This window comes from Heterocephalus glaber, unplaced genomic scaffold (genome assembly GCF_053883595.1).
Source record: "Heterocephalus glaber isolate CG9 unplaced genomic scaffold, H.glaber_assembly_v1.0 deba00000347, whole genome shotgun sequence".
Taxonomy (NCBI): domain Eukaryota; kingdom Metazoa; phylum Chordata; class Mammalia; order Rodentia; family Bathyergidae; genus Heterocephalus; species Heterocephalus glaber.
The window spans coordinates 24,798,459-24,824,558 of NW_028258143.1; the positions used below are offsets into that span (position 1 = coordinate 24,798,459).

General features: G+C 36.5%; 1 pseudogene; it reads right to left on the reverse strand.

Moving 5' to 3' along the window:
• Window positions 1–1,137: 1,137 nt before the first annotated feature.
• On the reverse strand, window positions 1,138–2,986 carry LOC101699029 (replication protein A 70 kDa DNA-binding subunit pseudogene; annotated as a pseudogene).
• Between the last annotated feature and the right edge of the window lie 23,114 nt (window positions 2,987–26,100).

A 26,100-nucleotide genomic window follows, 5' to 3' on the forward strand; every position in this document is an offset into this window, starting at 1 on the left:
TCTACTCATTTATTTCTTTGTTCAGATAATTTGAATTTCTGTTGCTTGTGCAATTTAGGGCGTACTCCTGTAGTGTTTTCTAGGTTTATTAATAGTTTTATTATACTGTAATAGTCCTCCATGACTAGTATATTTTTATTCTAATTTTACAGTGTATATTAATATAGATATTCATGTCTTTTAAAAAATTAAATTTAGCATGATGTGTCATTTCTCATCCTTTTACTTTCAATCCACCTATTTTTTAATTTGAAGTTGCCTTTGCAACCATGTATTTTGTTGTTTTTGTTTGTTTGTTTGTTTCCAAAGGATATACTGTTTATTAAAACAAAGCACAAGAAACAAAGGGCTCATTCCTTCAAAATTCTATTTTAACATACCTTTAATCAAGAAACAAAACATAAATGCAAGTAGTATGTACAGGTAGGAAAAATGTACACTTGCCAAACAAAATGCAACATTAATTGAAGTGAAAACTCAAGCAGTGCTACGTAGTTGCCTGGATGTCCCCGGGGGACAGCAAGTCAATGCTTATCAGCCATCCTCAGAAGAGACAATTTTGATTAATATCAGACCCATCGGACTCAGTCTATTAAATCTATTAAACCCTGAAGGAAGGATAGTCTTCAGATATGAAGATATGCCTTTGATTAATAATTCTACCCTATTGCCATTCTAAGCATTAATATCTACATGGCACCTCTAGAAAAAGAATGTCTTTGAATTCCAGGAAGACATGCTTCTTCAGTAAGGGCTCCCCATCATCACTTCCCAGCTCCCCCAGGAGGAACCTAGTTGTAAAGGTGTCACCACTGGAGAAGCAAAGCCCGAGTGACATAGTTTATTTCACTGTTTGCAGAGTTATGGTCAATTACTTGTGACATAATTCCTGCTTGACTATAATGAAACCTTACTAAATTTGACAGAAGCCTGAAGACAGAGGGAAGGACTGGGGCCCTGCTACCTGCTGTGGATTCCCAGATCTGATGGTCTACACCATGCCTCACAGAGGGGAAACTGCCAGCCCACCCCGAGGCTCTGCAACAGGGGCAGAGGTGGGACTGTTGCACAGGGTAGGGAGAAATTGGCTCCATTTCAGCTCCATTTCAAATTTCTGCTCAATCTGTGCTACTCTCCTCACATCACTGCATTTCTTCTGATGTTCATGATCAGCCTCCTGCCCTAGTCTCTATAGTCCACAGGCTTCAAGCCCATCACCATGGCCTTAATTCAAGACTCATCATTGTAGGTCTCCAGTTTGACCCTGATTTTGAACATGAAAGATCGAAAGTTGGCATTCTGGAAAACTTCTTCAAATGCCTGCTTGTTCTTCTCTTTCAGTTCCCCAAGATAAGCAGTGTTTTGTCCAAGGATAGCTTCAGCAGATTCCTGGAAACAAGTCACCCATTGATTCTCTTGAAAATCTAAAATATTTCCTAACAAGATCATGCGGTATTTGAAATTGGGAAATTCATGGTCACACTTTTCACAGCAGTATAATCCATTCTGCTGGTCAATCACTTTTTTATTGCAATCTTGAGTTGAGCAGGCCAGGTACATACAGTTCTCTTTGTGAAGATACACTACTGTTGCCACAGAGCTGAAATAGTCTGCCTTGTCACCTTGGCCCAGGTTCTCTGATTTCACCTCGTATAAAGTTTTCCAATTGTTGTTGCTTGCTCCTAGCCCCCAACTCTTTAGATCAGAGATGGAAACCATCTAAGGCTTGTCCTTCTGCGTCAAACCATCCACAAAGCTTATAGGCCTCAGGGATGTCAGGGTTCATGATAATAGTGCTTGAAGACAGTACAGAAAGGCTCTGTCCACCAAAATCAGAAACTCTGGCTCCTTTTATGGCCATCACAGGCTGTCTAGAACCATCAAATTTGTCAGCATCTTCTCCCCACAGGGTAGCAGTCACCACTTTCCCTGACATGTCCATCAAATAGATATTTCTCTTAGCAACTTCTCTGTTGTTAGACTTCACTGTGATTTTAGTGGCATCTTCATAGCTCTTGCAGATCCCAATTATGTCAATAAGTGAATCTTTAGACTTGTTCTCCAGATCACCTATTCCTGTGAAATCAAACTGAACTGTAGGTAAATGATGATCATCTTCACAGGGCACGATAGAAGTCTCATTATTGAAGGTCATCTCATAGTTGTTTTTAACAGCTGTGAACTGTTTGTTAGCAATCTTCAGGGTGCCTTTTGAGTAATAATACACCTTGTTCACTTCAATGAGGGGGAAGAACTTGTCCACTTGCTCATTGAAAGCAGTAGCTCTGATTTCACCACTTTCATCCACTAGTTCTAGAGAGAAAAGCTTCCCTTCTCCTCGAGAATTGCTCTAGGTATGGATCTGACTTTTGTTGGTAACAAGAGCACAAATAGTCGGCTTGGACTGGTATGGAGTGAGGCTGATGATGGGCACCACTTTGGACTGTGTCCCCCAAGAAGGGTGCAACAGGCCAGTCCCTCCAGGTTTTCCAAATGTCTTTGAGGCACCATAAGCCTTGGGTACAGAGGAACCAGCTCCTGAGCTCCCATTCTGCAGCTGAGGCTTGCTGACTGATGGACTGGCTGCTGTGGCCGGAGAAGGGGCTGCTTGTGGCTGCCCCTGTCCTTCGTTATAGGGCAATGAATTGCCAATCTTCATTCCAACTATTTCAGCAGATTTCAAAACTTGTAATTCCATCAAAATAGCTACTCTCCTTCCGTCTTTCAGAGTGTTAACAATGAATCATTGAATCTGGCAAATACAGTTGCTAGCCAGTTGTTCTTCCTCAACCAGAGAGTTCATCTGTGTTGCTAATATGAAAGAGGATAGAGTGTTTATTCCATCACTCATAAATAGTCCATATTGGGGCGGACTATTCCCTGTAATAATGGGGCAGATTCTAATGACTTGGAGAATAGGTTTTATCAATGTATCCCCCTGCTGCATTATGGCCGCAATAGTCCCCTCACTCAGCTGGCTGGCAATGGCTCCACAGTCGAGCTCCCACTGCAAACCATGTATTTTGAAGACTTGGTATTTTATTCACTCTTTGACTTGCTTCCTTTAATTGGCTTACTTGCATGTTTAATGTGACCACTGCTATTATAAGGATTGTATCTGAACACTTTAATTTGGTTTCTGTTGTTTACTTTCTTTCTCTTTCCTTTTTTTTTCATCAATTATAGTTTACTTAAACACTTTTTTTTTTAAGACAACGTCTTTATTTATCATAGAGTCTTTGAATGTGTTTTAGTTCCTTATGGTTAGCTCTCAATAATACCACTATATCATTCTCTACTTTAATAAAGATATAGAAACTTGTTACTCTCTAGCCTTTTCAGCTTTTCAAATTTTAAATATGCCTTGAATATCAAATGATTTAAAATTTTTTATTATAATCATTATATATGATTCAGAAATCTCATTGGGAGAAAGATAGGCTAATGATTTTTGACCAGATGTACAATATGACATTAATGTTTCTTTATTTTCAACATTTAAAAAAAATATTCTACCTCCTTCTGCTCTCCATGTTTTCAGATGAGAAATTTTTTCTCAGCTGAACTGGTATTTTTCAGTGGGTAATACATTATTTCTCTGACTGATTTCAAGATTTGTTGTTTGTTAACAGTTTTCAGAATTTTAATTTCTACATATCTTAGAATGCATTTTTGGCCTTCTGTTTATTCTACTTAATGTTTTGCAGACCCTTGAATCTGTGATTTTGTATGTTTCATGTGACATGATATGTTTTTCAGATGTATTTCTCAAAAAACTCTATGAACCCTTTTACATTTTTCTTCTACTTTTGAGACTCCCATTATATGGATTTTTCATACCTTTTAATATTAGTATAAGCCTCTACTCAACTTCTTGGCCTATTTTCTCTATGTACTCATAACTCTCAAGTAGATTGATTTTATATTGTTGTGTTGTCTGAACTGTACTATTGAAATATTCAGCATATGTGTATCTATAGAATTATTTATTCATTTATTTTTAAAATTGTTTCATTAGTACATGTTTGCAATCCATGCATTTTACAATAAACTTAGGGAGTGGGTACATGTACATAATACAACTTTCTTCCTTTTCTTTAATCCTCTTTCTCATTTCTCCCCGCTTACACTCCTGTAATTCTCCATTCCCTGTTTTCATTCTTATTGATATTATTAATCTAACCTCATGTTGATGGCATATAATGTTTACATTCATTGAAGTTATTAGGCTCATGTTACTTTTTACATATAAATGTAAAATATAATTTTTAATCCCATAGTTTCTCTTTTATTCTATTTTAAAAATTTGCTGCTTTGCTAAGATTATTGAATAATTTTATTTATTTATTTATTTTTTGTTTTGTTTTTTCGGGGTTTTTTTGGTACCAGAATCGAACCAGGGCCTTGCGCTTGAAAGGCAGGCCTGGTGCCACTGAGCTAAATCCCCAGCCCAAATAATTTTATTTTTGTTTCAAAAGATTTTATAATTGTTGCATCATTTTTCAGGATGGTTGTTTAACAATTCTATTTAAAAATTAAAACATTTGATTGACTTGGATTTTCACAGGACATAATTATGTTTTCTTAGTTTTGTTATCTTTTTTTTATATTTTGTATGACAAATGATTGTCCCTTCTGTATTGACATTTTTGGCCATGATTTAGGAAGCATCATTTCTTATATAAGTTTTGTATTCCTTTATTCAATACCTGTCAAGATTTTTAACCCAACCTCTGATTCATTTTTGTGGGCTGTGATTTCCTTTAACATTATAATATTCTGAAGACTTTTCCTGTAGTTTTATTTGCTCATTTACATCACCTTGCTGGAACCTTTACTCATCCCTGAGTAGAGCCTCTCTTCATGCCACCCAGTCCCTTTCATGCAGGAACAGACTCAAATCCCAAGGTAACAGAGATGGCTTATTGGGTTCATATTGTGAGAAAGACATTCTTAGGGCTACCAAGCTGCCTGGTGTCTGTTTGTGGAGTGGGAGGGTTTTACAACCACAGAAGCCATGTATCCCTGGACTGGGGTGATTGTCATGCTCAGTCTAAGCTGTCCATTTTCTCTGGGTGGGAAAAGTCTCAGGCCTGGAAGCCAAGGAGAACACTTTCCCTGACCATATATTGTCAGAGGGTTTCCAACAACTGTACTAGAATAACTTTTATTGTTCTCATTTTGGATCAACAGGGCTCTCATTTAATGAATGCTTCCATCTGGCTGATGAGTTTTTCTCCTAACCCAGAGAGAAATACAAGGCAGAGAGTCAAAAGAGTACTAGCAAAAGCTTGCACTGTAGAGAGAAAGCAGAAAGCAGTATTTATTGTAAAGCAAAAGCAAACATCTCCCAATACTGGGGGGGACACAAATGGGTTGCCAAAGGGATTCTTTGTTTAGATATTCTTACACACAAAATCACTATGTCTCAGCCAAGTTGAGATCACCCTATTAGGTCACAATCATGAAAGTCTGACTCAGAAGGGGCCTATAGGAGTTGGAGGTATGTAGCAGGTGAGTTTTTGTAAGCACCATTAATGGTAAATTTAAACAGAACAAAGACTTTCTGTAGAAGAGTCTAAATATCTACTTTCTGGGCAAAAAAATATGCACGAGTCTAATGAGGACTTGTTTGTTGAGCCTTCAGGACCCTGTCCTTGCCCTCCGTGTTAGGATGTCCTTCAGTGAATCTTTCCGACTCCCTCTTTGGCATGGCCCTTCTCTGGCTACACGTGCTATCAGTTGACCTCCCTTTGTCAGAACACTTGCCACATTTCCCTCCCCTCATGGGCCCTTATCACTCTGTGAAATCCTCTCATCCTCCCACAGAGTTCTGCTCATCCTCAACATTCCCAAATATACATCGTGTTTTACAGAAACTGATTGTTTAGATTACTACTGGGGCCTTTTATCATCACTCTGCTTCAATAAGAAAATGGTCTCATTATGTTGCCTTGTGTTGTTTTCTTAGGGGTCACAAAACTCCAGGGGAAGATCAACTTTTCCTGTTGAGTATTGGGTTATAGGATACTCTACTACTATGCTGTTTCTTGGGTCTCAGGGTCTCTAACACTTTACCTACTTTGTTTCAATGTTTAGATTTCTCCTTGGTTTGTACTTTGCATTATAACCAGAATTTAAAGGCAATAAGAAGAAAAAAGGAATGTTTAAATCATGTTGACTGGTCTAAATATTCTTAGGAGACATAGATATTTAAAATATATTTTCATGAATTTAAAAAGAACATTTTAATTAGGAATAACTTCTCCCCTGGAACACTTGACATACATTTTAACCCTGTTCTTGTAGGATTCAAAAGTTCTGTAATTATAGCTCTGCTTTCCTCCTGAGGATTATCAGTTTATTTAATTTTCCTGAAAATATATTACTTGTTTTAAATTCAAATATTTATTCATTTTTATCTTAAACTCACACACATTCCATTACCTGAAAATATTTTGATGTATTTACTAAATATAAGGATGTTTTTACTTTCATGAACTTTTAGACAAGATAAAAAATGTAAAGTATTTCTACTGTCAAAAAAGATTATGTTTTGTTTTTATAATTTAGTTTAATTTTCTGTTTCAGAATAAAAATTCATGGGCTAAATATCAAAATCATTTGGAAATCACCTGTGAGGGTTTAAATAGTGGTATAATAAATACTATTATAATGCAATTATTTGTTTAAGCTAACATGAAATACTAAAATAAAAACTGAGGAGGAAAAAAAAATTATTGGAAAATAGAGGAAAAGAGGATAGAAGCATGGTTATCATGCAAAATTAGAAATACTGAAGATCCAACATATTCTATGCTCTGACTTTAGAGTGTTCATTAGGAGGCAATAGAGGACTCATAGAAGAAACCTAGAAAAGCAATGTAGGGACAGATCCAGGCCCTTTTTAGCAGTGGAAAATGCAGCCTCTGTGTGGCTATGAGGACCAAGCAGTTTTCAAGCAGCTCTATGGTTTGAAGCTGACAGTCTGTCATTCTGATCCCTGCCTCTGTGCAGGCAGCACTGTCCCTCCTAATGCAGGTTGCCATGTCTACCCAAATTCCCATATTACCCACAAGACCAAGCCCCTAGCAACAGGCCCAATATCCAGTTAATCAACTGTCAACCCTCAGAAGGGTAGAGACGGGATCCCTACCCCACTGAACAGGACCACCACCCCAGATTCAGTGGTGTCTCAGCTCTGAGGACCCCATTCCTTCCCTGGGGGGCTTTGTACCAGTTCTGGCAATAGCTATAATAAAAGTAGGTTTGCTTTTCACTGGTCTTCTCTTTCTGCTTCTACATGAGAGAGAGGGAGACAGGCCTGGCGATGTGAGTCTGAGGAGCCCTAGGCTCTAGACCCACCAGATGTAACATAAATTGGGGACTCATCAGGAATGGAAAGACCACATGTCTTAGTTAATTTTCTCATTGCTGAAACAAAATACCCGACATCCAAAAATAAAGGGGGGAAATTTTATTTAGCTCACAGTTTGTAGAGGTTTCAGTACATAATCACCTGGCTCCAAGGCAAGGTGGCTTGGCAGAAGGGCATGGCAGAGGAGAACCAGTTCATAGCAAGCAGAAAACAGAAAAAACAAGCAAGCAAGGGACCTTAATAGTGTCTTCTTCCCCTTTTATCTTGTCCAAGCTACTCAGGGCAAGTACTACTCTCAACCTCAACTCTAGTGCCCTTGATTATAGCATTACACTATGAATCAATTCTAGCATCCCACACTGTAGATTCAGCCATCTCTGAAAGAGCCCCACCTAAGACCACATGAGGCTACACTGAGACCATACAAGCCATATCATTCCACCCTTGGCCCCCCAAAGACTCATGCACATCCCTTTATGCAAAAGTCATTTAGTCCATTTCCAAGAGTCACCAAAGTCCTAAGAGTTTCAGCTTTGCAGAAAAGTCCAAGTCCAAAGTCTCTGAAATTCAAGGCAAACTCTTAGCTGCAAGCTCTGTACAAATAAAAACAAAACATTTCCAACATTCAGTTGCACAAGATAGACATTTCCATTCCAAAAATTACACACAGGAGAATAGTAAGGAATTGGAACAAAACAAGAGCAAAATCCAGCAAGGCAAACATTAAATCCCACAGTTCCACTTCCAGCATCCCTGGCAATATATGGCAAGTTGTGAATTCCAAAGGGCATGGGTGGCTCTGACTTTGTAGCACTTCTGGTGGTTGTAGCTCCCATGACTTCTCTCTGGCTGGCTCTGCTCTCTCTTTTCAGTTTCCTTCAGATGATCTTTGTTCCTGGCTTCTCCCAACTGCTGGGGTCCCACAGCACCTTTGGTTTAACCTTCACAGCTTCACACACTGCCCTCTCAGGGACACACTGCCTCCCAGACCTTCTTCTGACATCTTTTCTCATGGAGACAGATCCAACAGGAAAAGAGGGCCAGATATAAGGAACTAATGACAGCCCTAATGAGCCATCCAAAAGAAGAATTGGCGTCAAAGACAAAAGGGGGCATCAAGATCAAAGCACCAAAATTTTCATCTCTGTAAGACTCTGGATCACATCAAGGTAGAATGTCCAAATGTTTTAAGGCATGGAAGCTAAAGAGAAAAAGGCACCAACACCGTGCTGGTGCTGTAGGGTACCGCTTTGAGACAATGCATGCTCACAGGAAAAGGGAGCCATTTCAATGAAGGACCCAGGTGCCCCTTTTACAGACAGACCCCTCAGAGCCTAGACTAACTTAATTTGTGTGAGGGGGCAGCCTGTTGACTTTCTTGTGAAAACAGGCACCCTCTTCTCTGTTCTTGCCTTTGCCCTTAGACAGTAAGTTGTTTTGTTTTGTTTTGTTTTTCACCCTCTCTTGACTGATAGGAAACCAGGATTCCTATAAGGAGAGTATTCAGGGAGCGGGGAGCCAGGGCATCTCCTCCTCACTCTGAGACAAGCTCCACAGCTCCTAATACTACATCACTACCCTTTTGGAACAATATGAGGGAGAAACCAAGACAGGCCCCATTTACTTACTCAAAATTGGAAAAAAACCAAACAAGACTGCAGAAGTCCAACAGATGACTAAGATAGATATATAAAGACTCTTAAAAAGGTAACTTCTCTATTTAGTTTAAATTGTTTTTCTTTAATGAATTTGATTCAGAAGATAGAAATTCTTTTAGGGCGGACAATTGTAGCTAATAAAGTGTCTGCCCCCGTAGGGATGAGACCTGCTCCTCATCCAAACCTCAGTGGGACTATGAAATGGCTTCTGGAATAAAAAGCCCCTTACACTTCTATTACATCAAGGACAGACTAAGGAAAAGGAGGGGTTAAGCCTGCTACCTATGCCAAATTAGAACAAATTTTTCAAAAGGTAAAGAACCCCTCAGTGTTCTTACAATGACTAAAGTGTGCCACAGCCAATACATACCTGAGAGTGCACTCTGATTTAAATGTAATTGTATTATATGTTTGTCTGTCTGCCCAATCAATCAAGTATAACACCTGGTTAAACCACCTGTTCTATTTGAAAAATCAAACATTTTTTTAGCTGAATAATTTCTTTTTCTTTGACTTTTTTGAGATTTCTATGGAAAATAGTTTGTATAAGATTCGAAGATAACCAAACTCATTAATGCATTTAGATACATAGCTCAATATGGTTTCTAATAGACAGACACGACATTGTCCCAAATGCTTGGGGTCCACATAGCTTATGAGTGGAGTAATTTAAATAAAGCTAAATCACAGTTTTAAGGTCAATGACACACTTCCATTTAGGTGATCTGTCAATCAAATGATATAAAATGAGTTTTATAAAATGCCTATTGTTGTGTACATGTAATAACTTGTCAGTGGGCTGTTTCTAATCAATAAAGAGCTTGTATACAGTAGTTTTTGAGTTTTTGTCAGTCAAAATATTTTGTTGATTATTGTGATCTATAATCACTTTGGAAAATTGTTAAGGTAACTAAGTGGAGATCCTTTAGACTTAAGGAGGACTGCTGGAGTAGATTCTCTTTGGTAGATAAAAAAGTAGCTGCCCAAAATGGGTTCATTTCAATTTTTTTCCACTAACTGGATTCTCAGTGGTTTCCTTGTTCAAGCTTTGTGGGAAACACATCCCAACAAACCTTGCTAAATATTATTATAATACATTTGCATTGGCTATCATCAAAAGGTTAAGTTCTCTATAGATAAAGCAATGAGGTTTTCTTATTAAGAGATGCTCAGAAACTGTAGTCCAGGTAATGTAACTCTAGAAATTTAAGGTTAGACTTAACCTGTAAGGTGCATCTATGGACCATCTATATTCTTCTTGGATGGTATTTTATTAAAGGATGACAAAAGTAGGTAAAAATTATGTCATTTATTATCTTGTAATTGGATAGAGACTAATTTGACTAGAAGACTATTCTGCATTAAAATGAACATTTAAATTTGCTTCAGATATAATAATAAAGTATAATGCTTTTAATATAACAATGTCATCATAATTGTTATACTAAAATGTTATGCTTCCCTCAATCTCCATTTTCTCTGTAAGACATTGTAATTGTTACCATTATCCAGGGATTCAACTTCTAAGACAACACTTATTGGTAAAAAATAAGTTCTCCAGTCTTGTTATCTATTTCAAAGTATTTGAGATAAGATAATAAAATAAACATTAGTGAGCTCATTCCTATGCTGATGTAACTGATCCTTCTGGATGTTCAACAACTTGAGGTTTGAAGACCAGAGAAAAAAAGATAACTAGGCTAAGAGGACAGCCAATATTTTGACCCTGGCCCTTCAAGGTCAACAAGGACCCAGAACAGGAAGGAACATTTCCTACAAGATGATACTACTTTGGTAAGTCACCCAATCTCCTGAGTAAGATTTTGGATCGCAGAGAACAAGAATCAACCACTGTATAGTGTGCTTAAAAGGAGGGTCACTAGAGAGAGGAATAACTTCCCAGATTTTATAGGACGCCATATGGTCAACCAAGACTGCGGCTTACCCTGGGACCTGACACTGAGAGGTGCTAAGAGGATCTACTACTCATGGTCCCACAAGTAACCCCCAGAGAGCCTTAACTGACCTTTGTATTTGGCAAAAAGGATAAAATCTGATTAATACTGGTCTCACATTATTTTGGTCTTGAATGCTCACTCAGCAGGAAAGTATAACCAAAGATATACAAATAATAGCAATATAGACTAGACATAAAAAGGGGGCTGCAATCACTAACTTCTTGCAGTTTTCAGCCACATAGGTGTAAGAGATGGCTAGTTACAATTGTCATTCCCATTTTAGTGCTCATGGTTTGATCATATGTACTTTAATTGCTTGGTAGTGTTTGTATTTTCTTGCCTAGAGGCTGCTAAAGTCCACATGATCATGCAGAAGGTCTTTCAGAGGGAGCCAGCCATCACCATCCCTTACCATGGCCTTTTGATCAACCTTCAGATACCATCCACTGCCCCAGACGACAGCCCTTTTCAGCCAAAAGAAGCCAGAGTGCTTATTACCTCTGATCCCAACAGTGGTTGGATATTTATTTCCAGAGGGGGGAATTTAGGGATAGCTGGGATCATTAGGTAGGATTAATTAGGGAAATAGAAGAGACATGGCCTCTGTGTCACAGCAAACAATTGAACTGAGAGCCTGCGATTTCTCATTTGTGTCTGTGTACACTAACTCCCCCCTACCCCACACGCTGCTCTTCAAGTAGATATCTTTCTCAGATTGAGTTGCTCTGGAAAATTCCCATTAGCCCACTTACTCTGGCCCCTTGCAACAAGTTTAATAACCAATCAAGTGTCACCCTCAAAGTGGTGGAGATAGAACTTCTACCTCATAAAACAGGACTGCCCCAGCTTCAGGGTGTCTCAGCTCTGAGCACCCCCACTCCTTTGTACTGCTTCCTGAAGTACTTACAATAAAATTACATTCACTTTGCACTGGTCTTCTCAGACTCCTTTCTACATCAAGGAGAGAGAGAGAGAGAGAGAGAGAGAGGCTCAGAAAGATTGAGTGTGGTGGTCCCTAGGCCCCAGACCCACTGAACATAACAGCACAATTAAAGTACAAATAAAGGACTGAGGGAAAATAAATATAAGGAAGCAAGTATACAAATTTTGAACAGTTCAAATAACATATATAATGAATAAGTGTCAATAAGATAAAATCAATGATCAAACATAAGAAAGACAAATGTGTAAGGATATATTTAAAAACAATTAGTTTACAAACAATTACATATTCTACCTCCTTGGGAACCAAGAATATGCATATATTACTTGGAATTTTCTTGAAAGAGTGATTTGTTCTCACCTTTGTTATTTATGTATTCAATATTTATTTCATAGACATGTGTGTGTTGGGATATTCATTTTATTGCTCAAATTGACCCATGTTTGGACACTGGAAGTTCTTTCAGTGCCTTTGCATCCTTTTTAACATATCACACCACACCCAAATTGCTGTACCATTTCTTAATGTGGAATCACTTCTTTTGGAAAAATATGAAACAATGGAATTGCTGGCTAATGTGTTTATTGTTTGTTTAATCATTTGATGAACTGTCAAGCTATTTTCCAAAGTAGTTTTACCACTCCACAATACCACCAGTTCTATGTGAGGGTCTTAATTTCTCCACTGCCTTGATAACATTTGTTATTATTCCTTTTTTTCATAGTAGAGATGCAATATCAGCAAATGGCAGACTTGGAGGATCCCAGACCTTGCTCACCAAAAGAAATGTCAAATAGGCTAAAATAAACTCATTAAAAGAAAATATGAAGACACAAATAAATATGTGGAGCTGCTGGCCCCTCCCTATCCCTCATGTTTGCTCAACCTTGCCCACCAATAGACAGGGCTTGTTTGATTCAGTGTCCTGCTTGGCTATTAATTTACCATTCTCCAGGCCAACATGAGTACAGCCAGGCAGGCAGTGTGGTGCTCCTAACATACCCTCACTTCAGAAGATCCTGCTGCATTTTGAAGAAGGCAGGGGCATCCTGGATTGGCTACGGTCAGGAAAACAGGGATTTGGGCTCCCTTATTTGTGTACCCAAAGTTCACAGCAGGCTTTCAGCCCGGCCCCTCAGCAACAATTATATAATCAGCACTCCTCAGGGATTTCAGGGTTTTAGTCTAGGAGGGTTCTCTCCTGTGTACTACTTTGTGCTGCTGCACAGGACCTGTTAAAATATAAGGATTTGCTTTGGGTGTTCCTGTAAATCTGCTTATGATTCATTTCTCATCTTTTGGGCTCCAGATGTCCTGTAAATCTAATTGAGGGTTTTGTCATAAATAGTGTGGACAGAGTGGTTGTTTCTAAAGAAAATTATAAACATTCAGAGCTGTTACCATCAAAGAGCTTCGATAACCAATGAAGATCAACAGAAAAAATCAGCAGAGTAAAACTAGATGGTGCCAGCTGGGAGCAGCAGAAACCATCACCTGGCACAGTCAACCTATAGTGTCAGGCAGAAGTGGCCACCAAACAATGATAGCCAGCTGCATAATCAGCAGCTGGCTTTGTCATCTGTTAGTGTCCAGTATTTTGTTTTCATATGATGACATCAGGAGTTCTAGCATGTCTGTACTCTGCCGACTCATGATTTCCATGTGAATCAAGCAAAAGCAGCCTAGGCTGATTGGCAAAGTGTCATAAATATATAAATATATAAAATGTAGAAAAGGAAACTTATTAAATGGGAGAAAATATTTGGAAATTGTATAGCTGATAAGCAGCTTATATGTAGAATAAAGAACTGCAACTTAGCAACAATAAAATAAACCAACTAAAAAGTAAGCACAAAGGTTTGAATAAGCATTTCCCCAAAGAAGAGATACAGGTAGCCACTTTAGACATAGAAGATGTTCAATAGAACTGTTTTACTTAAAAGAACAAAATTCTGATTCATTCTAGATTCAGTAACTGTCTTACTTACTTTTCTCTTGATGCTAAAACAAAATATCTGACACCCAAAGTTAGAGGAGGAAAGGTTTATTTACCTATTTGTAGAGGTTTCAGTACCTAGTTGGGTGGCTCCAAGGCAAGATGACATGGCAGACAAGTATTGCAGAGGAAAAGCAGCTCTTGGTGACCCAAAGGTAGCAAACAAAGCAAGAGGCCTTAGCAACTTTTTATGCCCCTTTTATATTCTATCTAGTTTACTGGGATTAGAGCTGTGCCAAAACAATCAGTGAACTGATACAGTAATCACCTACCCTTAATCCTAGCATTGCACTATGCATCAATCGCACATTATAGATCCAGCCATTTCTGAAAAATCCCTAACTGCACGAGGCTTTGGGGAGACATCTAGACACAAGCTATAAAATTAACCTTAAGAGTAGTGTGATAAATGAAATAATTCAGTCACAAATAACAAATAATGAATGATTTAATTTATATAAAGTACATAGAGTTGGATGATACTCAGAAAGTATAATCGTTCTCAGGAACTACAAGAAGGAGAGTAGGGAGTTATTGTCTATTCATACAGAGCTTTAATTTTTCAAATCTAAAAGAGTTCTACAAATGGATGCTGGTGGAGGTTACCCAAGAGATGGAAGGAGAAGAGAAGGAGGGGAGGGAAAGTGGATGAAAAGGGGAATTAAAATGTGTTATACATGTGTACCAACTCCACACAAGGAATTATGATATTTTAAGAATTTTTTTAATCTGTATGGTCAAGAATGAGAGTTTTACAAACAACTTTGTTTTATTCTAATTTTATACATTTTTGGAAATCACAGTTATGCAATGCATAATGACATTTTGTGCAATCAGAGAAGATATACTGGACAGTCTCATAAGCTTATAGTAGGATTGAAAATTTTCTGTTATCTAATGACATTGTAGCTGTTGTGAGGTCATCATGCAACACATTGCTCACATGTTTGTGATTGTTCTGATTATGTTCAGATACACGGATATTGGCATGTTTAATTACAGCGGGACCATTCTATTATAATTGCCTACAGTGTTCAGTATAATAACATGTCACACAGATTTACAATAGGAACAATCAGCTGTCCCATGCACCCTACATGTATCATCCAAAATATGGGTGGTTGCTCCAAGATGGTCCAGTTGGATTCTTTCATCTTAGAATTTGGAGTGAAGAATAAATGGACAAAGTCTAAGACTCAGTAGTGTCATTAAACACATATAATCTAAATGGAGTTTTATACTCTCACTTCTGATACTGTTGTCTGCTATATACTGGCCTTAGTTTTCTGTTGCTATGAAAGAATACTTGACACCTGATAATTTCTAAGGGGAAAAACCCACTCTTATTCATTTTCATTGTTTTCAGTGGTAAGAACTCCATAGCATAATACTGGTGAGGTCTTCATGCTGCTTCAACTCATGGTAGAAAGTGGAAGGACCAATGAATGAATTCTGAAGAGAAGAGAGAAAACAAGAGGGGCTTAATCCCCCTTTCAAAGTCCAAGTTCAATTAGCCTCTCAAGACCAGGAACTTATGCCTAGAAAAAAACTTACTTCTCCTTAATCACCTAGTTATTTTTATTAGTGCATATTACTTATACTGAGCATTGGGTTATGTGGTGACATTTTCATTCTTACATGGTTTGATCCTATTATCCTCCCATTAACCTCCTTCACCCTCTTCACTCCTCCTTGGATTCCTGTGTTCTAATAGTTCTCCTTCTAATTTTATGTTTCTTCTATGCTAGAGATTTCATATTTTAGAAAGAACATGCAATATTTGTCATTATGAGACTGGCTTATTTGCTTAACATGACGATCGCCACTTTAATCTGTTTTCCTCCTATTAACAGGAATTGCTCCTTTATTGCTGAATAATGTTGTATTATTGTACCACAGCCTGCATGTGTGTCAACAGTTGACTTAATCACTACATAAAGATTCTAGAACTTTTCAACAATTTTACAGTAAGAATCAAATTACATCAAGAATTTTAGTAGGAGCAAACCACAGTCAAACAATAGTGATACTTTTATTTCTTTTTCCTTGAGTCTTACTTTATCAAAATTAAAAACAACAATTAGGGCCTGCCTCACAAGCATAAGGTCCCAAGTTTGATCCCCAGTACCAAAAATAAATAAATAAATAAAAATAAAAACAACAATTACCCTTTTTGTCACCTATCTTCTGCACTTTTTAATTAAGTTGGCCTGAGTAAAACCATAGTATCACTTGCACATAAAAAAGGAAAGATTAATATGGTGTGCATTACTGTTAAAATTATTTGGCGATTTACACATTTTATAATAATTCTGAGCTTCTTAGGGGCAAGTCTACATTGTTTAATTTTACCTTCATATTTCTTTTACAAATCTTCTTGATCTGTTGAATATCTACTGGAAGACTCTTGTTAGAAAATTTAGCTGTATTTTTTTTTACATTTTCACAACTATTACTTCTTACATTACTATTACTTGTTTACATTTTCACAACTATTAATTTAGGAATTATTATTATCTGAAATGAGGAAACTACAACTCATAGTTGTTAGCATTCCTGATAGATCATAAATACTTCTTACTGTACAAGGAAGTATTTAAATTCCAAGCAGGTTGCTTAACATCAAAGTAAATGCCTTTTCCATGATATCACTGTACTTTTCTTTTTCAGATGTATACTTCACACAGTGCCTAGATCAGATAAAAAATGTAGGCTTCAGAAAATGTGGGAGAATACTTTTGGGAGCAAAAGCTTTTTAAACTAAAGATAATTTTCTTCCTCACTTAAATTATCCCTCTGTTAATTCTCTAATTTTAACTGAAGATAATTCTTTCCCTAGGTGCCACTAAAATCTTGAATCCAATTCCTTGCATTATAAATTTAGGAACATCTACTAAGAATCCTGTCCAGGCCTTTTAATGGGAAATGGTACAAAAAGACAAACTGGTTTAACAGGTTATAGACTTTTGAATGGGATGAGTTATGTCTTCCTCTGAAACACATAGGTTGAAGTCCCAACACCACAGTACTCTATTTGGGAGAAAATTATTTAATCATGTTATTAAGTTAAAATGATACCCTTGGACTGGAGTCCTAATTCAGTAAGACTGAAGCCCATATCACAAGATGAAACTGGAATACACCAAGATGAACACGGAGAAATGATCATGTGAAGATCAAGTGATATGGTGAGCATCTGTAACCAAAACAAAAAGACCCCAGAAGAAATCAAACTTTTTGATGACTTGATGATAGACTTCTTGTGCCTAGAATAATGAGGAATACTGTTGTAGAATCCACCTGCCCTGTCATTGCTTGTTTTGTCAGCCTTAGAAAATTCTAAGAGACTTCTTGGCTGCAGCTGGCATCTAAGTTCCACTTGAGCATCCTTTTCTGCATTTCAGGTACAGATTGCAGGTCCTTTCTCCTTTACCATGCTGGGGCAGGTGGGACACATGGAAGGATAAGTAACGCATCTTAACTCATATGCTTTCTTCTACCATTTAGTCCTGCTAACCTAGAGGAAGAACAAAAAGGGCAAACATTCAGTCATTAACATTCGCCTATAGTTGAAATGGTAACTAAGTTTCATTATATTCTTCTATCATGAAATCTTTAAAATATACTAGAAAACCAGATTATCAGAATTCATTCTCATTGTTTAGTCTAAGAGGAGAGATATATGTACTATTTTTAAAGAAAACAAGTAATCTATGCAATACAATAAACTTGTACTCCTTGTCTCTGTTTCTTTCCAAAATAATTTGGTTGATTGAAATGGGAAGGAGTATGGAATATTTTCAAATTTCATTAAAGGCTAATGAATGGATCGTGAAACAATTATGTATTTTGCTCTCTATTATGTCAGCAGACTAAAATTAACATTCTGTTTTGAATTGTGTATTCATGAGTAACTCTTTTAGCCTTGTAAACTTTAGCTTTCATTATTTAACCTAGATCATGTATTGTTTCATTGTTTAAAAAATAGAGACATTAATTATCTTTACCCTTAAGTATTTAATAGAAGCAGTTGTTTAGGAAGATGCATATTTAATAATCTTTAAGATATTTAAGTGTTTTTAAAAAGTTCCAACCACAAAGAAAAATAGAAAAGAAGAAAGTAGAATGGCTTTTACTTTTTAGCTCCAATATTCCCCTTGTAAAAATGTTTAGTCTGGTACATTAGTTAGTATTCAAAATTACTGTATCAGAGACCTCAATGGTGCAAAATGTCTCTAGTGTACATAGTAGCTACATGTTGGTTAAAGTAGATTAAAAATTAAATTAACTTGAATGAACATACTAATTATTTAATATTTATTTTATGCATCTAAATACATTCTAAGAACTGTAAATTTGAAGATTACAAAGAATAAAAACTAAGGCACAATATTTGGTGAAAATATAATCTAATATTTGATTCCAATGTGCAATTTAAAAAAGAAAGAAAAGCATGCTTGCAATTTAGATCTAAAATGGCCCCCAAACTTCGTGAGTTTGGAAGGTAATTGGATTATGAGAGCATTATAGCTGACTCACTGTTAGAAGGTAGGAAGGAATTGGAAGAGGTGTGTCGCTGTGGGGTTGCCTGGACATGGATATCTGCCTTCCCAGCTTCTGTCTGGAGGATTTCTGCTTCCTGCATGCCATGGGGTGAGCAGCTGTACTCTTCAGCCATGCCCCTATGCTGAGCCATCCTTGGAGGCAGCCAACAATATATCGAAATGTGAACCTTTCCCTTAAATTGTGCGTGTCAGGTATTGTGTCCTAGCAATGAGAGATCTGTGTTACTGGACCATGATGTGTGCACGGGAGGCTGAGGCTAGTTCTAGGAAGATGGTGAAAATGGGTAGTGTTAAGTGCTCCTTCCACTGCCTGCTAATAATTATGTATCTGATTGTTTCCCTTCGAATACCAACTCTCGTTAGAATATTTAACAGTTTACAAAACAGTTTAATTAGATGTGTGGTGGTCTAAAGAAATATTTTTATGTGCACATTTATGATCTGCTTGGAAGATTGTCATGTTTTAGAGAAGTCAGATAAGTCTCTATACAATACAAACTAGTCTCACGAATGGAAAATGTGCTTTGTTCACTAATATATCCTTAGATCCTATGGCATTTTCTCCATAGTAGATGCTCAAATAAAAATTGTGAAACCAATAAATGAGTTGAACAACAGTTACACATATATTCTAAATTTGTATTGTATTCTGAAACGTGTGATAAATTTTCTGGAGTATCCCCAGTGCATTCAAAATAAGTGAATCAAAAAAGTGAGTCTGTCTTCCTCCATGCCACCTTCCAAAATGCAATCTTTTTCTAAGTCCTCTTTAATAAATTTCCCATTATCAGGATAGAGATTTAGCTTAGTGATGCCGTGCCTGCCTCTTGCTCAAGGTCCTGAGTTCAGTCCCTATCAGGGGGAAAAAAAAAAATCCCATTAATTCCATGAGAGAAATATAGGGATCATCTTTGACATTAACCCACTCTATTTCAGACACACAAGTTGTATAATGTCTCAATATGTACTTACAGTCTACAAAATAGGGAAGAGGTGATATTTCTGGCCAAAGTGTCATTTTCTCTCCTGTGGTTATTCATCAACATGAGCTCCATCAATATCTTGCAATGATATCTTTGCATTATCTGCACACACATGGCAGCAGGAAAGAGAAAGTACAGAGGAAGCATAGGTTTCTGGAAAAGTTCTACATTTCTTCTGCTTAAATCCCATTTGCAAGAAACAAATACATCTGCTCCTCAACAATATGTTGTACCATCAGTTATTTGGTTATTGTTTCCTGCATTCTGAGTTTTCCTACTTAAAAGCAATAGGAGGCCAAAGACTGTATTATATTTAATTGCACAAATATGCCTAACATACATTTCAGAAAACAATACAAATTTAGAATATATGTGTGGCAATTGTTTAACTCATTTATTGGTTCCATAATTATTATTTAAGTATCTACTGTAGAGAAAATATCACAGAATTTAAGCATATATTACTGAACAAGCCACATTTCTCTTCATGGACCTTACAAAATGATGAAGATAAAAAAAAGAGAAAATACAAATACTTTCAATTGCATTGTTGTGTTTTATGAAGGGCAAAGTGTTCAGGGGAGGTATATGCAAGAAAGTGATAGGATCTCATCTATCTCAGAAGGACAGAGAATCCTTCAAGCAATGAAAGACTTGTTAATTATTGGAATCAGTGAATTCTTAATCCAGAGTGCGTGGCTGCATTGTTTAAAACACATTACTAGAGGAAACACAAAAGAAATTTAGAAGATCATTGTCTGATGGAGTATATGTGCTTGTTGTATTCTGGAGAGTTTTCATCATTTTTTTGATTACAAGTGTTACTGAAAGGCAAAGGGTTTGGTGATAGTAAAACATCACTGCAGACTTGCTATTCCATTGCAAATCCTGCTAAAAAGGAAATTATTACAAGTGTTGAACATGTCATAATTATTCAGTTCTTGCACTTAAGTGTGCTTAGGGACTATTTTCTTCACAATTCCTCAATTCATTTATCATTTTGTGAACGTGATTGCTGTGGTAAAGAAAAAGAAAGCTCTGGGGGAAAGAGAATACCCTTTCTTATCCCTATTTATTTCTAGGGCCTATATGTCTTCAAGAATAATAAACCAATACACACAAAGCAGCTATTTAACTTAAAGAACCCTGCCAAATATGGTCCAAATACTTACAACTAAATATACATTTTTATTTACAAAAATTTGAAAATAAATTATATTCATAAGCCCTTAAAAATGAATTACTAAAATCTCAGTATGAATATAATTTCCTCTTTACTCTTAAACTGTGAAATTTTTCCATTAAGAATTAAATGTATATTCATATATTTTATTGGAAAATATGTTGAAAGAAGATAAATTCTAGTGTGACTAGCAGTTTGTATTTGACGAGAAAATGGAACAAAAATTGAAATATAATACCTAATATGTACATAATTAAGATTTTTGTGTTCTTTTTCACAAAATTTTAAGTGAAAATCTTAATTAACACAGTGGGAAATGAAAGGTACTTTGGGTAAAATCATGTCTTTGACCATTAAGACAATTCCTTAAGCATCGTTTTTCTAATTTATACATTAAGAATCTTTTTCTGAAAGGAATTAAATTTTTTTTTTTTTGGTATCAGGGATCAAACTTGGGACCTTGTGCTTGTGAGGCAAGGCACCAGAACCACTGAGCTAAATCCCTGGGCTAGGGCTCAACATTTTATAGAAATGTTACAGAACTTTAGAAATAAGTTTACTTATTCCTAAATAACTTTTCAATAAGAACTTAAAAATTATCTGGCTTTTCTTAAAAATAACTTACTTTTCTTTGTTTAACATAAGCCAGCTACAACTCTAATACTCTCAAATGTTTTGATAAACATTTAATACTCAAATAGTCCATGAAATAATTAATTTAAAAATTATGTAATATATACAGAAAATTGCACTAAAAAGGTACAATTATATGAATTTTCTTATAGTCAAATACCCATGTAATCTGCAATTGGAGTGGGAATAAATAACTACTAGTAGCTCTCACCACTTTAGATAACAAAAAAAGATTACAGTGACAAAGGTAAATGCCTCTTTCTAAAGTTTATATAAATGTTATTATATTACTATATACAAAATTATATGTTTGGATTTTTTTGCCTCTATATTAATTCATGAGTTTCATCCATGTTGCTGAATAGAATGTAGTTTTGTAAATTATTTGGATAGGTATTATTTATTTCAATGCATGTACTTAATAAATGTTCTCTGATGTTAATGGATTTTGCGGTTATTTCAAACAGGCATAATCCATAGTGATCCTATGAACACTCTTGTGTGTGAATGTATGAAGTGACTGCATATACAAAACTTCCTTTCCTTAGACACTAGCTAAATGTCATAAGAAGTGATTTAAACACTATCCATGGGCTGTAGCTGAGTGGTAGAGCACTTGCCTAACATGTCCCAGGTCCTAGGTTCACTCCCCAATTCCAGGAGAAGGAAAAAGAAAACTATCCATTCTCACCAACAAGTTGGGAAAGTCCCAGTTGCTTTGTATTTTCACCAATATTTGGGTACGTAAACATTTTAATGAGAGTACACTGAAGAATAATGATGCTGAATATCTTTCATAGCCTTGTTAATCATCCAAGTAGCTTCCCTTTAAAATGTCTATTTAGACAATGCAACCAGACAGTGCACGGTGAGGACCCCACCACCGTGGAGGCCTCGCTCTTTCACCTTGCTTCACACAGCGCAACCATCTTAGTGGGGTGCTGGCCCAACCCGGCCTACCCCTCACCCCACCTCTGGCTCTGGCTGTGCTGCTGCCTACTTCCACACTACAGAAACACAGGGGGTCATAAAGGCCATTGTCCTGAGCTCCACAAGATAGAGAAGAAGTGAGCAACGGAAAGAGAGCCTCTCTCAGGCTCCTCAATGAAAACTGAAGCCCAGTGGAAAAGTGAAGGGAATCTCTGCAATAAAGGCACACCAGACCATCGTATTTGGTAAGTTGGAGGGAAATCACCTCCAATCAGAACCTGGACTATCTTCAGGGGAAGGGCAGCTGGAACCTGCAGTAGAACCTTGAAGAATTCAACCCTGCAGGAGGACAGGGAACTCACCTTGGGACTTGCAGCCAGAAATCTGCCTGAAACTCACAGGTCTGCTACTAGCTTGCTGAGACTCATTGACTTATATCTGCACATGGCTGCTCACATTGTCTATTGTGACAGCAGAGACACACCCTGAAGGAAGTCCTTCATTTTTATTTTTATTATTTGAAAGAAATTTTTTTCTCTTATTTTTTATTTTTAAGTTTTAATTTTTATTTTTTCTACTCTTTTAAATTTTTATTTTTCTCTTCTTTTTTTCTTTCTTTTCTCTCTTGACTCTCTCTCTCACTTGTTCTCTTGCTGTTCCACATTGTTCTTCATCTTCATTTTTGTTCCTGTTCTAGACCTGATTTGGATTTCTTCATTTTTCTTTTCTTCTCTTTTTCCTTCTCTTGATTATCATTAGGTTTTAAGGAAAGTAAATACAGTATCTCGCCTCCATATTGCTCATAGGTTGTTTGGTTCATGTCTTTGTTCTTTCATTGTGCCTTTTCCTCTGGTCTTCAATAGATTCTTAGAGTTTCTGTGATCTTCCTGTTTCTTCTGGCCTCACTGCTAACCTTTCCTGATCCTTCTACCTATCTATCTTTCCCTCCCCAACTCCTTCTAACTCCCCATCCCAAAGGGTAAAGTTGCTATATTGAAGAGTTTATTCACTGTAAACATATGTTGGACTGGTCCTTGATTTTGAAATAATTCACAGAGTTAAAGGTGGTAGATTAATAACTACCACAAATTGTCATTTTCTAAGCTGTGCTTGATGTTATGGTATTGCTGATTTTATCATTTGGGCTAGGATGCTGTGATTGCCTTCCTGGTATAAAGAAAATGAGGTAGCTTCAGAGTCATTAGAGACTCAAAACCAAAAGATCAGCTATATCTTGGAGACACCTCTGAAAAGGAGTCATTTCACAAGGTTTCTAAACACAAGCAACAGAGATACTTACAATAAGCAATTTCAAAGTATCAAACCAGGAATTAAACCAAGGACAATACCAAAAAAAAAAAAAAAATTCAGAAGACATTTAAGCAAGGGGCAAACTCAGGCTTCCACCATACAAAAGGGAAATTCTGGGGGAAATTATATGGAAAAATATGAGAATCAACCACCTGAACACCCTGAACTGATCACACAGGAAGTAACAAAACAGATGAATGAGGCTCTAGAAAAATTCAAAGCAGAAATAATCTCCCAGATAACTACAGACATGGTGAGCAGAGTGAAAGACATAATTAGAGGCTCCAGAACAAAAACTGATAAAAAATAGATGAGCTAAGAAACATGCTGGAAGCCATGAATGCCCAGCATAAGAGAGAAATTAAATCCATGATCACCCAACATAGGAAAGAAATGGAATCCATGAAACAGATTCAAACAGATATTCAGGAGATTAAAAACTCCATTAAAAGCATTCAGAGTAAATTAAGGAAATGTCAACATACAGTATCAAATATAGAAGACAGGGTTATGGCTAGTGACCATGAAAACAGGGATTTCTTAAAAATTGTAAGGGACCATGAGAAATCAATCCAGCAGCTGCTAGATGATGTAAAGAAGAACAACATAAGACTGCTAGGAGTCCATGAAAAAACAGGAGAAAGTACCATTGACATAAAAAAAACTGTTCATATAAGTCATAGTAGAAAACTTCCCACACAGAGGTAAAGAATTGGACATACAGATAACTGAGGCATATAGAACTCCAACTAGCCATGATAAAAAAAAATCTACACCTAGACAAATAATAGTCAAGATCTCAGAAACCCAACAGAAGGACAAAATCCTACAAGCAGTTAGAGAAAAGAAACAAATCACCTACAAAGGAAAGCCCATCAGAATCACAGCAGACTTCTCAACACAAACCCTCGAGTCAAAGAGAGCCTGGAGTGAAGTATTTCAAGGCCTAAAAGAAAATAAGTTCCAACCTAGACAGTTGTATCCTGCAAAATTCTTTCAAAATCAATGGGGAAATAAGATACTTCCACAATAAAGAACACCAAAGAAATTTCATGAACACTGAACAAGTATTCAAGACAATTCTAAACAATATCCTAGAAAAAGACAATGAAGGTCACAACTCCATGAGGCCCAACAGGAGGAAGCCACCAGGCAAGGTAAGAAACTAAAGGGAAAGGAGGAAAATAAGAAATAATAGAGCCAACAAAAGTAAACATCATGAAAAGGATGAGTCAATATCTATCAATTATAACCATCAGTGTAAATGGCCTCAATGAATCAATCAAAAGAAATGGACTAGCAGAATAGATTAAGAAGCAAAATCCAACAATAGGTTGTATATAAGAAACACATCTAACTCAAAAAGAAATTCATAGACTGAAAGTAAAAGGATGGAAAACAGTTCTCCACACCACAGGAAATCAGAAAAAATGCAGGAGTAGCAATCTTATTTTCAGACAAAGTAGATTTCAAACCAAAACTAAATAAGAGAGACAAAGATGGTCACTACATCCTTGTGAAGGGAACAATCCAAGAGGAAGAGATGATAATCCTAAATACATATGCACCAAATACGAATGCCCCCAACTACACAAAACAAATATTAATGGGCATGAGAAACCAAATAAGCACTAAAACAATTGCAGTCAGGGACCTCAATACCACACTATCACAAATAGACAGATCAATTAGACAAAATATTAACAATGAAATTCTAGAACTGAACAAACTATTGAACAAATGGACTTAATAGATCTTTACAAAGTGTTCCACTCCACAAAATCAGAATACACATTCTTTTTGGTTGCACATGAATCATTCTCCAAAATAGACAACATGCTAGCTCATAGGACATGTCTAAGAAAGTGTAAAAGAATTGAAGTTACCCCCTGTATATTATCAGACCATAGTGCAATAAAATTGGAGATCAATAGCATAAGAAACCTCAAAACCCCCACAATCACATGAAAATTGAATAACACTCTCCTGAACAACCAATGGGTCACAGAAGAATTTAAAGAAGAAATTTGACAATTTCTACAAGTAAATGATAATGCCAGTACAACATACAGGAATTTATGGAACACAATGAAAGCAGTTTTATGCAGGAAATTCATAGCAGTAAATGTGAATATTAGGAAAACAGTGAGGGCTCAAATAAACAACATAATTCTGAAGCTCAAGCTCCTAGAAAAAGAAGAGCATGATAAATCCAAAGTTCCTACAAGAGAGGAAATTATAAAGATGAGAGCAGAAATCAATGCAATGGAGAATAAGAGAACAACACACAAAAAAATCAATGAATCAAAGAGTTGGTTTTTTGAAAGAATAAATAAAATCAATAAACTTTTAGGCAACCTTAACAAAAAAAGAAAGGGCTCAAATCCATGCAATTAAGAATAAAAAAGGGGAAGTCACAACAGATCCAACAGAAATCCAGAGGATCATCAAGACTTACTTCGAGGACCTGTACTCCAATAAAATAGAAAACACAGAAGAAATGGACAGATTTCTAGATACATATGAATTACCAAAGTTAAATGATAAAGATATAAAAATTCT